This window comes from Phyllobates terribilis, unplaced genomic scaffold, assembly GCF_046119375.1.
Source record: "Phyllobates terribilis strain yellow unplaced genomic scaffold, ASM4611937v1 Scaffold_217__1_contigs__length_3308461, whole genome shotgun sequence".
NCBI lineage: Eukaryota > Metazoa > Chordata > Amphibia > Anura > Dendrobatidae > Phyllobates > Phyllobates terribilis.
In genome coordinates this window covers 2,411,146-2,425,514 of record NW_027362977.1, presented here as the reverse complement: position 1 = coordinate 2,425,514, position 14,369 = coordinate 2,411,146, and the positions used below count along the sequence as shown (strand labels likewise).

Below are 14,369 nucleotides of genomic sequence, written 5' to 3'. Positions count from 1 at the left end.
AAAGCATGAAATGGTAAATATGGGACTTGTAATCTGAGTGGAAAAAAAAAAAAAAAAAAAATCTGTTCTTATCAGTTTAATATCTGATACGTCCCCTATCTGGAGACCATATATTAAATGGATTTTTAGAACAGGGAGATGGAAAAAGAGCTTGCTCTGTCCACTCCACGCATTGACCTGGTATTGCAGTATCTCCAGGACCGGTGCACCCCTTCTTTAATGCAGTTTCTAAAATCAGAAAGAATTGAATTCAATGTTTTTTGTTCATTTTGCTTGTTTGTCGGATTTTGGGATGGACTCTTTGGCTTTGCTTTTCTTCTCCTCATTGGATTTTTCATGTTCAAAGTTGCAGAAGCCAGATTACAAGCTCATTTTGGTTCAACTTCAGCAACTGTGCATTGCATTGCCATGTAATGTGATGCAATGCTATCTTTCTAGCTCTCCCTTTTTACTTCCTTTTGGATAAACAGACATATTAGGCAAGCATTTTGGAGCTTTCACCTAAATAACTACAGGTGGTGAGATAAGCTGCACAATATAATTGACCTTTCAGTATATTGTTGCACACACACCATCTATTTAGCAAATGCCCTTGTTATCAACAGCAGCCTTTTAAACTCACCTGAGCTAACAGGTATGTGCGCTGGTTACTCTGCTGCGCTTAAAATTTCTTTTTTGGTTTGCTACAATGCCTTTTCTGAAACGTTGTCTCCTTCTGCTGGAACACTGACTTCTTTCATTTAATGCCTGCAGACTATAAAAGAGAACCCAACCCAAAAAGTTTGGTTGATTAGTCTGTGGCATTCTGTTAAACTGTTGCTTATGGCGGTCTCTGTGAGCTTCTCAGCGACATTCAGCCAGCCAGGTATCCTGCCTGCAGTAGATGGAATGTGGCAATGGAACGCTGGCTGCGCGTGTCATAATAGGCTCTGAGCCTTTATATACCTGTGCACAGCAGCAGCCACCTTCAGTCTGCTGCTGGACAGCCAGCAGCAGCAGCAGCAGGAGAGGTATGTAATCAGGAGCCCTCCTGCTAAGGGTAGACAGCTGCTCGTTCCACCCCACCCCCCGCCTTAATTGGTTCTCCTCCCTTCCAACGGTGTTGAGGCGGGTGGGAACAGCAGGGGGTGAAGGTGCTGTGTTTAAAGAGGTGGAGTTATGCAGATCTAAAACGCGTGGATTGCAGCAGCAGCAAGCCGAAAAGTGCAGGCATGTAAGGGATCTAGAGGTTGACAACATGTCTTCTTAACGGGAGTCCAGGAGCTCATCTCCACAAATGGACTTTTCAGGATCCTTGGGTGGCTCCGTAGTTTGAAACCAATTCTGGTTATCGCTTCTCGGCCTTTTGGCTAAGATCAAGTGTAGTATCTGTTCTTATCAGTTTAATATCTGATACGTCCCCTATCTGGGGACCATATATTAAATGGATTTTTAGAACAGGGAGATGGAAAAAGAGCTTGCTCTGTCCACTCCACGCATTGACCTGGTATTGCAGTATCTCCAGGACCGGTGCACCCCTTCTTTAATGCAGTTTCTAAAATCAGAAAGAATTGAATTCAATGTTTTTTGTTCATTTTGCTTGTTTGTCGGATTTTGGGATGGACTCTTTGGCTTTGCTTTTCTTCTCCTCATTGGATTTTTCATGTTCAAAGTTGCAGAAGCCAGATTACAAGCTCATTTTGGTTCAACTTCAGCAACTGTGCATTGCATTGCCATGTAATGTGATGCAATGCTATCTTTCTAGCTCTCCCTTTTTACTTCCTTTTGGATAAACAGACATATTAGGCAAGCATTTTGGAGCTTTCACCTAAATAACTACAGGTGGTGAGATAAGCTGCACAATATAATTGACCTTTCAGTATATTGTTGCACACACACCATCTATTTAGCAAATGCCCTTGTTATCAACAGCAGCCTTTTAAACTCACCTGAGCTAACAGGTATGTGCGCTGGTTACTCTGCTGCGCTTAAAATTTCTTTTTTGGTATGCTACAATGCCTTTTCTGAAACGTTGTCTCCTTCTGCTGGAACACTGACTTCTTTCATTTAATGCCTGCAGACTATAAAAGAGAACCCAACCCAAAAAGTTTGATTGATTAGTCTGTGGCATTCTGTTAAACTGTTGCTTATGGCGGTCTCTGTGAGCTTCTCAGCGACATTCAGCCAGCCAGGTATCCTGCCTGCAGTAGATGGAATGTGGCAATGGAACGCTGGCTGCGGGTGTCATAATAGGCTCTGAGCCTTTATATACCTGTGCACAGCAGCAGCCACCTTCAGTCTGCTGCTGGACAGCCAGCAGCAGCAGCAGGAGAGGTATGTAATCAGGAGCCCTCCTGCTAAGGGTAGACAGCTGCTCGTTCCACCCCACCCCCCGCCTTAATTGGTTCTCCTCCCTTCCAACGGTGTTGAGGCGGGTGGGAACAGCAGGGGGTGAAGGTGCTGTGTTTAAAGAGGTGGAGTTATGCAGATCTAAAACGCGTGGATTGCAGCAGCAGCAAGCCGAAAAGTGCAGGCATGTAAGGGATCTAGAGGTTGACAACATGTCTTCTTAACGGGAGTCCAGGAGCTCATCTCCACAAATGGACTTTTCAGGATCCTTGGGTGGCTCCGTAGTTTGAAACCAATTCTGGTTATCGCTTCTCGGCCTTTTGGCTAAGATCAAGTGTAGTATCTGTTCTTATCAGTTTAATATCTGATACGTCCCCTATCTGGGGACCATATATTAAATGGATTTTTAGAACAGGGAGATGGAAAAAGAGCTTGCTCTGTCCACTCCACGCATTGACCTGGTATTGCAGTATCTCCAGGACCGGTGCACCCCTTCTTTAATGCAGTTTCTAAAATCAGAAAGAATTGAATTCAATGTTTTTTGTTCATTTTGCTTGTTTGACGGATTTTGGGATGGACTCTTTGGCTTTGCTTTTCTTCTCCTCATTGGATTTTTCATGTTCAAAGTTGCAGAAGCCAGATTACAAGCTCATTTTGGTTCAACTTCAGCAACTGTGCATTGCATTGCCATGTAATGTGATGCAATGCTATCTTTCTAGCTCTCCCTTTTTACTTCCTTTTGGATAAACAGACATATTAGGCAAGCATTTTGGAGCTTTCACCTAAATAACTACAGGTGGTGAGATAAGCTGCACAATATAATTGACCTTTCAGTATATTGTTGCACACACACCATCTATTTAGCAAATGCCCTTGTTATCAACAGCAGCCTTTTAAACTCACCTGAGCTAACAGGTATGTGCGCTGGTTACTCTGCTGCGCTTAAAATTTCTTTTTTGGTTTGCTACAATGCCTTTTCTGAAATGTTGTCTCCCTCTGCTGGAACACTGACTTCTTTCATTTAATGCCTGCAGACTATAAAAGAGAACCCAACCCAAAAAGTTTGGTTGATTAGTCTGTGGCATTCTGTTAAACTGTTGCTTATGGCGGTCTCTGTGAGCTTCTCAGCGACATTCAGCCAGCCAGGTATCCTGCCTGCAGTAGATGGATTGTGGCAATGGAACGCTGGCTGCGCGTGTCATAATAGGCTCTGAGCCTTTATATACCTGTGCACAGCAGCAGCCACCTTCAGTCTGCTGCTGGACAGCCAGCAGCAGCAGCAGGAGAGGTATGTAATCAGGAGCCCTCCTGCTAAGGGTAGACAGCTGCTCTATCCACCCCACCCCCCGCCTTAATTGGTTCTCCTCCCTTCCAACGGTGTTGAGGCGGGTGGGAACAGCAGGGGGTGAAGGTGCTGTGTTTAAAGAGGTGGAGTTATGCAGATCTAAAACGCGTGGATTGCAGCAGCAGCAAGCCGAAAAGTGCAGGCATGTAAGGGATCTAGAGGTTGACAACATGTCTTCTTAACGGGAGTCCAGGAGCTCATCTCCACAAATGGACTTTTCAGGATCCTTGGGTGGCTCCGTAGTTTGAAACCAATTCTGGTTATCGCTTCTCGGCCTTTTGGCTAAGATCAAGTGTAGTATCTGTTCTTATCAGTTTAATATCTGATATGTCCCCTATCTGGGGACCATATATTAAATGGATTTTTAGAACAGGGAGATGGAAAAAGAGCTTGCTCTGTCCACTCCACGCATTGACCTGGTATTGCAGTATCTCCAGGACCAGTGCACCCCTTCTTTAATGCAGTTTCTAAAATCAGAAAGAATTGAATTCAATGTTTTTTGTTCATTTTGCTTGTTTGTCGGATTTTGGGATGGACTCTTTGGCTTTGCTTTTCTTCTCCTCATTGGATTTTTCATGTTCAAAGTTGCAGAAGCCAGATTACAAGCTCATTTTGGTTCAACTTCAGCAACTGTACATTGCATTGCCATGTAATGTGATGCAATGCTATCTTTCTAGCTCTCCCTTTTTACTTCCTTTTGGATAAACAGACATATTAGGCAAGCATTTTGGAGCTTTCACCTAAATAACTACAGGTGGTGAGATAAGCTGCACAATATAATTGACCTTTTAGTATATTGTTGCACACACACCATCTATTTAGCAAATGCCATTGTTATCAACAGCAGCCTTTTAAACTCACCTGAGCTAACAGGTATGTGCGCTGGTTACTCTGCTGCGCTTAAAATTTCTTTTTTGGTTTGCTACAATGCCTTTTCTGAAACGTTGTCTCCCTCTGCTGGAACACTGACTTCTTTCATTTAATGCCTGCAGACTATAAAAGAGAACACAACCCAAAAAGTTTGGTTGATTAGTCTGTGGCATTCTGTTAAACTGTTGCTTATGGCGGTCTCTGTGAGCTTCTCAGCGACATTCAGCCAGCCAGGTATCCTGCCTGCAGTAGATGGAATGTGGCAATGGAACGCTGGCTGCGCGTGTCATAATAGGCTCTGAGCCTTTATATACCTGTGCACAGCAGCAGCCACCTTCAGTCTGCTGCTGGACAGCCAGCAGCAGCAGCAGCAGGAGAGGTATGTAATCAGGAGCCCTCCTGCTAAGGGTAGACAGCTGCTCGTTCCACCCCACCCCCCGCCTTAATTGGTTCTCCTCCCTTCCAACGGTGTTGAGGCGGGTGGGAACAGCAGGGGGTGAAGGTGCTGTGTTTAAAGAGGTGGAGTTATGCAGATCTAAAACGCGTGGATTGCAGCAGCAGCAAGCCGAAAAGTGCAGGCATGTAAGGGATCTAGAGGTTGACAACATGTCTTCTTAACGGGAGTCCAGGAGCTCATCTCCACAAATGGACTTTTCAGGATCCTTGGGTGGCTCCGTAGTTTGAAACCAATTCTGGTTATCGCTTCTCGGCCTTTTGGCTAAGATCAAGTGTAGTATCTGTTCTTATCAGTTTAATATCTGATACGTCCCCTATCTGGGGACCATATATTAAATGGATTTTTAGAACAGGGAGATGGAAAAAGAGCTTGCTCTGTCCACTCCACGCATTGACCTGGTATTGCAGTATCTCCAGGACCGGTGCACCCCTTCTTTAATGCAGTTTCTAAAATCAGAAAGAATTGAATTCAATGTTTTTTGTTCATTTTGCTTGTTTGTCGGATTTTGGGATGGACTCTTTGGCTTTGCTTTTCTTCTCCTCATTGGATTTTTCATGTTCAAAGTTGCAGAAGCCAGATTACAAGCTCATTTTGGTTCAACTTCAGCAACTGTGCATTGCATTGCCATGTAATGTGATGCAATGCTATCTTTCTAGCTCTCCCTTTTTACTTCCTTTTGGATAAACAGACATATTAGGCAAGCATTTTGGAGCTTTCACCTAAATAACTACAGGTGGTGAGATAAGCTGCACAATATAATTGACCTTTCAGTATATTGTTGCACACACACCATCTATTTAGCAAATGCCCTTGTTATCAACAGCAGCCTTTTAAACTCACCTGAGCTAACAGGTATGTGCGCTGGTTACTCTGCTGCGCTTAAAATTTCTTTTTTGGTTTGCTACAATGCCTTTTCTGAAACGTTGTCTCCTTCTGCTGGAACACTGACTTCTTTCATTTAATGCCTGCAGACTATAAAAGAGAACCCAACCCAAAAAGTTTGGTTGATTAGTCTGTGGCATTCTGTTAAACTGTTGCTTATGGCGGTCTCTGTGAGCTTCTCAGCGACATTCAGCCAGCCAGGTATCCTGCCTGCAGTAGATGGAATGTGGCAATGGAACGCTGGCTGCGCGTGTCATAATAGGCTCTGAGCCTTTATATACCTGTGCACAGCAGCAGCCACCTTCAGTCTGCTGCTGGACAGCCAGCAGCAGCAGCAGCAGGAGAGGTATGTAATCAGGAGCCCTCCTGCTAAGGGTAGACAGCTGCTCGTTCCACCCCACCCCCCGCCTTAATTGGTTCTCCTCCCTTCCAACGGTGTTGAGGCGGGTGGGAACAGCAGGGGGTGAAGGTGCTGTGTTTAAAGAGGTGGAGTTATGCAGATCTAAAACGCGTGGATTGCAGCAGCAGCAAGCCGAAAAGTGCAGGCATGTAAGGGATCTAGAGGTTGACAACATGTCTTCTTAACGGGAGTCCAGGAGCTCATCTCCACAAATGGACTTTTCAGGATCCTTGGGTGGCTCCGTAGTTTGAAACCAATTCTGGTTATCGCTTCTCGGCCTTTTGGCTAAGATCAAGTGTAGTATCTGTTCTTATCAGTTTAATATCTGATACGTCCCCTATCTGGGGACCATATATTAAATGGATTTTTAGAACAGGGAGATGGAAAAAGAGCTTGCTCTGTCCACTCCACGCATTGACCTGGTATTGCAGTATCTCCAGGACCGGTGCACCCCTTCTTTAATGCAGTTTCTAAAATCAGAAAGAATTGAATTCAATGTTTTTTGTTCATTTTGCTTGTTTGTCGGATTTTGGGATGGACTCTTTGGCTTTGCTTTTCTTCTCCTCATTGGATTTTTCATGTTCAAAGTTGCAGAAGCCAGATTACAAGCTCATTTTGGTTCAACTTCAGCAACTGTGCATTGCATTGCCATGTAATGTGATGCAATGCTATCTTTCTAGCTCTCCCTTTTTACTTCCTTTTGGATAAACAGACATATTAGGCAAGCATTTTGGAGCTTTCACCTAAATAACTACAGGTGGTGAGATAAGCTGCACAATATAATTGACCTTTCAGTATATTGTTGCACACACACCATCTATTTAGCAAATGCCCTTGTTATCAACAGCAGCCTTTTAAACTCACCTGAGCTAACAGGTATGTGCGCTGGTTACTCTGCTGCGCTTAAAATTTCTTTTTTGGTTTGCTACAATGCCTTTTCTGAAACGTTGTCTCCTTCTGCTGGAACACTGACTTCTTTCATTTAATGCCTGCAGACTATAAAAGAGAACCCAACCCAAAAAGTTTGGTTGATTAGTCTGTGGCATTCTGTTAAACTGTTGCTTATGGCGGTCTCTGTGAGCTTCTCAGCGACATTCAGCCAGCCAGGTATCCTGCCTGCAGTAGATGGAATGTGGCAATGGAACGCTGGCTGCGCGTGTCATAATAGGCTCTGAGCCTTTATATACCTGTGCACAGCAGCAGCCACCTTCAGTCTGCTGCTGGACAGCCAGCAGCAGCAGCAGCAGGAGAGGTATGTAATCAGGAGCCCTCCTGCTAAGGGTAGACAGCTGCTCGTTACACCCCACCCCCCGCCTTAATTGGTTCTCCTCCCTTCCAACGGTGTTGAGGCGGGTGGGAACAGCAGGGGGTGAAGGTGCTGTGTTTAAAGAGGTGGAGTTATGCAGATCTAAAACGCGTGGATTGCAGCAGCAGCAAGCCGAAAAGTGCAGGCATGTAAGGGGTCTAGAGGTTGACAACATGTCTTCTTAACGGGAGTCCAGGAGCTCATCTCCACAAATGGACTTTTCAGGATCCTTGGGTGGCTCCGTAGTTTGAAACCAATTCTGGTTATCGCTTCTCGGCCTTTTGGCTAAGATCAAGTGTAGTATCTGTTCTTATCAGTTTAATATCTGATACGTCCCCTATCTGGGGACCATATATTAAATGGATTTTTAGAACAGGGAGATGGAAAAAGAGCTTGCTCTGTCCACTCCACGCATTGACCTGGTATTGCAGTATCTCCAGGACCGGTGCACCCCTTCTTTAAAGCAGTTTCTAAAATCAGAAAGAATTGAATTCAATGTTTTTTGTTCATTTTGCTTGTTTGTCGGATTTTGGGATGGACTCTTTGGCTTTGCTTTTCTTCTCCTCATTGGATTTTTCATGTTCAAAGTTGCAGAAGCCAGATTACAAGCTCATTTTGGTTCAACTTCAGCAACTGTGCATTGCATTGCCATGTAATGTGATGCAATGCTATCTTTCTAGCTCTCCCTTTTTACTTCCTTTTGGATAAACAGACATATTAGGCAAGCATTTTGGAGCTTTCACCTAAATAACTACAGGTGGTGAGATAAGCTGCACAATATAATTGACCTTTCAGTATATTGTTGCACACACACCATCTATTTAGCAAATGCCCTTGTTATCAACAGCAGCCTTTTAAACTCACCTGAGCTAACAGGTATGTGCGCTGGTTACTCTGCTGCGCTTAAAATTTCTTTTTTGGTTTGCTACAATGCCTTTTCTGAAACGTTGTCTCCTTCTGCTGGAACACTGACTTCTTTCATTTAATGCCTGCAGACTATAAAAGAGAACCCAACCCAAAAAGTTTGGTTGATTAGTCTGTGGCATTCTGTTAAACTGTTGCTTATGGCGGTCTCTGTGAGCTTCTCAGCGACATTCAGCCAGCCAGGTATCCTGCCTGCAGTAGATGGAATGTGGCAATGGAACGCTGGCTGCGCATGTCATAATAGGCTCTGAGCCTTTATATACCTGTGCACAGCAGCAGCCACCTTCAGTCTGCTGCTGGACAGCCAGCAGCAGCAGCAGCAGGAGAGGTATGTAATCAGGAGCCCTCCTGCTAAGGGTAGACAGCTGCTCGTTCCACCCCACCCCCCGCCTTAATTGGTTCTCCTCCCTTCCAACGGTGTTGAGGCGGGTGGGAACAGCAGGGGGTGAAGGTGCTGTGTTTAAAGAGGTGGAGTTATGCAGATCTAAAACGCGTGGATTGCAGCAGCAGCAAGCCGAAAAGTGCAGGCATGTAAGGGATCTAGAGGTTGACAACATGTCTTCTTAACGGGAGTCCAGGAGCTCATCTCCACAAATGGACTTTTCAGGATCCTTGGGTGGCTCCGTAGTTTGAAACCAATTCTGGTTATCGCTTCTCGGCCTTTTGGCTCAGACCTAGTGTTTGGACAAGAGGTTCCTTGTGTACTAGCCCTCGGCCTTCCAGCATCGCCACTTCGGTGGCTTAAGCTGGATGCTGCTATAGGGGGAGAGTGAGGAGGAAACGAGAAGGCGATTCCTGAAGCGACCATGGGTGTCAAGCTTCGCTTTGCTGGGACCGGGGATCCCCGGGTCAAGAATGCTTTCCGTATCGAGGTCTCTGAGGAGAAGAAGGACCATTTCTCGTTGTCATACCTGGTCAACGCCATTTTCTATGAAATCCTGAAGATCCAGAAGTCGGAGATCATCTGTTTGCAGGAGTTCAGAAGGGAGCATAGGTACGTCTTGGTGCTTTCTTCTATGGCGGCTTGCCAAAACCTTTTCAAAACTCTTCAAGTCCTTTCAGAGCACCCTCAGCTGGATGGACTTATCTTCACTGTACTCTACTCTAAGGGGGATATCCCGGTGGTAGTATTCATGCACAACCCCTTTATCTCCCGGGATGATATCACTGCATTCCTGAGAAGACACTGCATTTTTGTGCAATTCTCCCATAAAATCTTAAATGGAGAAGGGCTGTGGACTGGGAAGTATAAATACTTTGTGAGGTTTGGGATAGACCCTCATGGTCCTGGAGGTATTCACTATCCTCCCCTGAACTTTACAATTGGAAGAGACTCTGGATATCTGTTTTTTCCCGAGGCGCCATTGTTCTGCAGGAGATGCAACATGTTCGGGCATATCCAGGATTTCTGCAAACAATTGCCAAACTGTAGAAAGTGCAACAAGTACGGTCATCTGGCGAAGGATTGTTCCAACCCGGTGGTATGTGATGCCTGCGGGGAGGAAGGACATGTGATTCGGGATTGTAAGGCTAAAGTCAAGCCTAGGTCCTTCTCCGAAGTGACCAAAGGTAAGCCTACTGTCCCTGCTGTTACCCCACAGGTGACTACTGCAGAGATCAATGAGGAGACGGAGCCCCCTGAGGTTGAAGATCTGGTGGGTGAGGCCCAGATCCTGTTGGACCCTCCAGCCCCTGCTGGGCCAAGTATGGAGATCTCCGAGTTGGATGTGGACCTCCCTCATCAGTCCGAAATATGTGGTGAGGGTGACATGGATGTGTCTCTTGCTCGAACCCCTGCATTGTCCTGGGGTGCTACAGACGAAGAGATGGCCAGGGATGGTGGCCAAGGAGACTTTACTTCTGGGAGGTCTTTTGATGATGATGATACTCCTGAACTGGCCAATAAAAAACCCAGACGAGAGTACTCACCTGCCAGCGGAGGGTGCGACAGTCCTGCAAGTGACCGCATTTACCCGCAGGATGTCTTCTCCCCTGATGCTCCTTACCTTGGCATCCCTGAGAGCATCAACACCTTTGGGGTGCTTTCCCAGTCTGATGATAATGGATGAGTATGGTGTGATCAACATTGAGTCATGTATTTCTTTTCTTTAATTAATGTCTTGCCAATCTGGTTGGGATGTAGTGTCCCTAAATGTAAGGCAGATCAGATCTAAAATCAGAAGAACAACTGTTCTGGACTACCTGAAACATTTAGGTGCTGATGTTTTTTGCCTTCAGGAGTGTGGGATTCAGGATGCTCCTTGTGACAAAGACTGGCCTTACGGACAGCATATCTGGTCAGGGTCTAATCATAATAAAAATGATGGGGTGGGGATATTAGTTGGGAATAAAGAAATCTCTATTGATAGTTATATTGTGGTGGAGGTGGGCCGATGTTTAATTGCATTTTTGAGTTATAGAGGGTGGCGGGTCAGAATTATTAATTTATATTGCCCTACAGGGAAGGAAGAGCGGCTTGCTCTTCTTGAAAAATTAAGTTTTTTTCTTCCAGGGAAATCTCCCACTATTTTTGTTGGGGACGTTAATTGTGTCACAGAAGGAAAGTGTGACATAACAGGAAAGAAATTGTCCCATTTAATTTGTGATTTTTCCTTTTTAGATGCAGCAGTTGTTGTTCTTGGCATGCCACCACCGCCGACATACCATGCTGACCGTGGTGAGATTCATTCCAGAATTGATTTAATGTTATTTTCTAAAAATATGGTATGTTTGGATTTTTCTCAACAAAAGGTACCTTTTTCGGACCATGAATGTTTGAGAGGCGTGTTTTGTGCGAATGGTGACCAAGTGTATGGCGGTGGGGTATGGAAGTTGAATGCAAGGCTGTTAGAGGATGATGAGGTGATGAATGAGTTTAATGTAAAGTATGAAAGATGGAGAATGCGTAAGAAGGATTTTGTGTGTGTTCTTGACTGGTGGGACTGGGTGAAAGTGCAATTTAAAACTTTCTTCAAAAAGTGGGGCTATAGAAAAGCTGCCAGATATAGGAATAGGTTTAATGACCTTAATAGACGGATTGACTGGTTGAGAAAGTGTGTTGCAAGTGGTTTGGAGATGTCTGATCAACTTACTGAGGCTAAGAATGAATTGAAGCGTGTGTTGGATGAGAAAGGAAAGGAAATTATATATCGTACTAAAATTGAGCACCTGGAGAAAAATGAGAAGTGTACGAGGTTCTTTTTTAAAAAAATGAATGGTAGGAAGACTGATATGAATGAAGTTGTGAATGAAAGTGGAACCAACTGTATGGGTGAGGATGTGCTGAAAGAAGTGAATAGGTTTTATAGCAAGTTGTATGATGAGAAATGGATTGACTCTGGGCTTGTGTCATATGTTCTGAATGGTGTGGAGAAAAAACTTGATTCTGAGGAGCGTGATCTGTTGTGTGAGGATGTAGTTCTGGATGAAGTGAAGAATGTGGTGTGGAGTGCTAAAAAGAGTAAGACTCCTGGGAAAGATGGTATACCTGTAGAGTTGTATGTGAAAGCATGGGAAGTTTTGGGAACAGATTTGACTGAGGTATGTAAGTATATGTGGGTGAATGGTAGGTTGTGTGAATCAATGAAAGAAGGAGTGGTTGTGCTTGTGTATAAAAAGGGTGAGAGGAAACGTTTGGAAAACTGGAGACCAATAACACTGCTGAATTCGGATTATAAGGTCTACAGTAAGTTACTGGCAAATCGTATGCGTGAAGTGATTGGTAGTGTTGTGGAGGAGGACCAAGTATGTGCAGTGCCTGGAAGAAGTATGAGTGATAACTTGTTATTGTTGAGAGATATGATTGGGGATTGCAAGGATAGAAAGCAGAAATGTATGACTTTAGCTATTGATTTTGAGAAGGCGTTTGACAGGGTTTCGCATGTGTTTTTGTTTAAAGTACTGGAAAGAATGGGGTTTCCTAGAGAATTTGTGAATTGTGTAAAATCATTGTATGATTGTGTGTCAAGTGAGTTCTTGGTTAATGGGTGGCTGTGTGACAAAGTGAAGATTAGGTCAGGAGTAAGGCAGGGGTGTCCTATGTCCCCCGTCTTATTTGTATGTGTAATAGAACCATTGTTATGTTTGATTAGACGGGATAAAATGATGAGAGGTTTGTTGGTGCCTGGTAGTGGTGGTAAGCATGTGAAAGTGTTAGGTTATATGGATGATGTTGTGGTTGTGAGTGAAAGTATGGCTTCTTTGAGTAGAATTAAATTGCTTTTGGATTTTTTTGTTGGTGCGTCTGGTTTTAGGGTAAATTGGAATAAATGTAGTTTTAAATGTTTTGGAGATAGTAGTATTCGTATGGATGGTGTAAAGTGTGAAGTGGGTGCAATCAAGATTTTGGGTGTATTATTTAATGATGACTTAAAAGGGAATGAAAGTTGGGAAGAGTGTGGTATGCGGGTTGAACGTAAATTGAATTTTTGGCGAATGAGAGAATTGACTCTGCGTGGTAAGGTATTAATTATCAAAGCAGTGATTCTCCCTATCCTGCTTTATGTGGCGACTGTTTTTCCTTCTCCTTACAGGAAAATTAAGAGAATAGAGAAGTTGGTATTCACATTCCTGTGGTGTAGTAAGATGGAGAAGTTGAAGCGGGAGAGCCTTTTGAAGGCTTGTCAGCATGGTGGGCTGGCCTTTCCCAATATTGAAGTTTTTTTAGGTCTTAATTATATTAAGACTGTGGTTATTTTGCTGGGTAAAGGCAATAAAGGTGCTTTTATGGCTAATTATTCTGCTGGATGGATGTTGTATGGGTTATGCTGGAGGAAGAGAGATGCGAGTGTGCCTGTGGCCTTTAAGTGTCCTGTTTGGTATGAGGTGATTGAGAAATTTGTGAGAAAGCATGATTTGTTGAGTGTGGGAATGAATGATTTTAGAATGACCAAGAATGTGGTGAAAAGAATGAGTGCAAATGAGGTAGAGTGTAATATTGTTGGGCTGAGAGGGAATGAGGTTTCAGATGCATGGAAGAAGTTAGATACGTATGGGATGTCAAACAAACAGAAGGATGTTGTGTGGATGACTTTACATAATATTTTACCTGTGAGAGAAGTGCAGAAGAAAAGAGAGTTGATAAGAACAGATGTGTGTCCGAGAGTGGGATGTGGTGGTTGTGAGACTGTGAGGCATGTTATGTGGGATTGTGAGTACGCGTACAGTGTGTGGAAGTGTGTAGGTGGATTGTGTAAGGGTTTAGCAGGCGTGAATTTTGTGGATTGGCGTGTGGCGATGTTTGGAATTGGTGCGTGTAGTCGGTCTAAAGATAGAATTTTATGGTTGATAATGGCTTGTGTGATGGAGAGTTTGTGGGATGCAAGGAACCTTGGACTTTTCAAGAGGAAATCTTTATCAGTGAATGAATGTGTTAGACTTATTCTTTCAAGACTATACCTGATATATAAGTTGGACAGCAGAGGCGGTGGTGGCACAGATGCCGAAGGGATTTGGAAATTTAAAAAGTGGCATTACCTTATCAAATACCAGTGATTTTTTTTCTTTGTGATTCCTTGAAGTTTCTGCATTTGTGTTACGTAAAGGATGTTCCCTTGTGATTATATTTCGTCTTATACTACTGCTAAATAAATAGAACCATGATGATGAGAAGTTTTAAGTAGCAAATTTTGGAGAAATTCATACTGTTTGCTAAAAAACTAAACTGAATGGTTTAAAAAAAAAAAAAAAAAAAAAATCTGTTCTTATCAGTTTAATATCTGATACGTCCCCTATCTGGGGACCATATATTAAATGGATTTTTAGAACAGGGAGATGGAAAAAGAGCTTGCTCTGTCCACTCCACGCATTGACCTGGTATTGCAGTATCTCCAGGACCGGTGCACCCCTTCTTTAAAGC

At 43.8% G+C, this 14,369-nt stretch overlaps 7 non-coding genes and 1 pseudogene across 7 annotated transcripts; all 8 read left to right on the top strand.

The window, feature by feature from the left end:
• Nucleotides 1-31: 31 nt before the first annotated feature.
• LOC141214384 (U2 spliceosomal RNA) lies at nucleotides 32-214 on the top strand. The gene has a single exon (XR_012283641.1). It is a non-coding gene; the product is annotated as a U2 spliceosomal RNA (small nuclear RNA).
• A 1,115-nt stretch (nucleotides 215-1,329) lies between these two features.
• LOC141214443 (U2 spliceosomal RNA) lies at nucleotides 1,330-1,520 on the top strand. Its single transcript, XR_012283671.1, has one exon. It is a non-coding gene; the product is annotated as a U2 spliceosomal RNA (small nuclear RNA).
• Nucleotides 1,521-2,632: 1,112 nt separating this feature from the next.
• On the top strand, nucleotides 2,633-2,823 carry LOC141214442 (U2 spliceosomal RNA). The gene has a single exon (XR_012283670.1). It is a non-coding gene; the product is annotated as a U2 spliceosomal RNA (small nuclear RNA).
• Nucleotides 2,824-3,935: 1,112 nt separating this feature from the next.
• Nucleotides 3,936-4,126, top strand: LOC141214197 (U2 spliceosomal RNA). Its single transcript, XR_012283466.1, has one exon. It is a non-coding gene; the product is annotated as a U2 spliceosomal RNA (small nuclear RNA).
• A 1,115-nt stretch (nucleotides 4,127-5,241) lies between these two features.
• Nucleotides 5,242-5,432, top strand: LOC141214440 (U2 spliceosomal RNA). Its single transcript, XR_012283668.1, has one exon. It is a non-coding gene; the product is annotated as a U2 spliceosomal RNA (small nuclear RNA).
• A 1,115-nt stretch (nucleotides 5,433-6,547) lies between these two features.
• LOC141214439 (U2 spliceosomal RNA) lies at nucleotides 6,548-6,738 on the top strand. Its single transcript, XR_012283667.1, has one exon. It is a non-coding gene; the product is annotated as a U2 spliceosomal RNA (small nuclear RNA).
• Nucleotides 6,739-7,853: 1,115 nt separating this feature from the next.
• On the top strand, nucleotides 7,854-8,044 carry LOC141214438 (U2 spliceosomal RNA). Its single transcript, XR_012283666.1, has one exon. It is a non-coding gene; the product is annotated as a U2 spliceosomal RNA (small nuclear RNA).
• Nucleotides 8,045-14,151: 6,107 nt separating this feature from the next.
• On the top strand, nucleotides 14,152-14,360 carry LOC141214367 (U2 spliceosomal RNA; annotated as a pseudogene).
• Nucleotides 14,361-14,369: the final 9 nt, after the last annotated feature.